General features: G+C 51.1%; 1 protein-coding gene across 1 annotated transcript in view; it reads right to left on the reverse strand.

The window, feature by feature from the left end:
- LOC104126258 (nuclear autoantigenic sperm protein) overlaps positions 1-474 on the reverse strand; it is an 18,197-nt gene that overhangs the window by 13,019 nt on the left and 4,704 nt on the right. The gene's annotated exons all lie outside the window — the stretch shown is intronic.

Genomic DNA, 474 nt, shown 5'->3' on the forward strand with positions numbered 1-474 from the left:
CGCCCCCCCCGCGCTCGCTCCAGCGAAGAGTTCGCCAGCGTCAGCCGCGCCGCGCAGCAAGAGAGCTGGGGCGTGCAGGCTGGAGGGAGAGACAGAATCGATCTGCTTTCCTTGGGAATTCTCTCTGCCCGCTCGTGATTAGAGAAGTAACTAGGAAAAGTTAACTGGCGCCCTGACGGGGGCGGGGCGGGAAGTCTCCAAGCCGTACACCGAGCACGGTATTTATTTAAGACATGCAAACATACAAGTGGCAATACATGCAACAAAAGCCGCTTTTCTTAGCAGGATGACTGCTGTTAACATACAGACAGAGCGCCTTCAAAGCAAAATTGCCTCCCTACTGATCTGCAGTAAGAACCGTATTCAAAGTCACCCGGCTTTGATTAGAATAATAAAAAAAAGCAACGGGGATTTCATTTCCCTTAGAAGACAGCGTCCAGTCTAGTAAAGAATCCTAACTGAGCTGTAATGGAC

The sequence above is a fragment of the Egretta garzetta genome, unplaced genomic scaffold, assembly GCF_000687185.1.
Source record: "Egretta garzetta isolate BGI_Z169 unplaced genomic scaffold, ASM68718v1 scaffold145, whole genome shotgun sequence".
Lineage (NCBI taxonomy): Eukaryota > Metazoa > Chordata > Aves > Pelecaniformes > Ardeidae > Egretta > Egretta garzetta.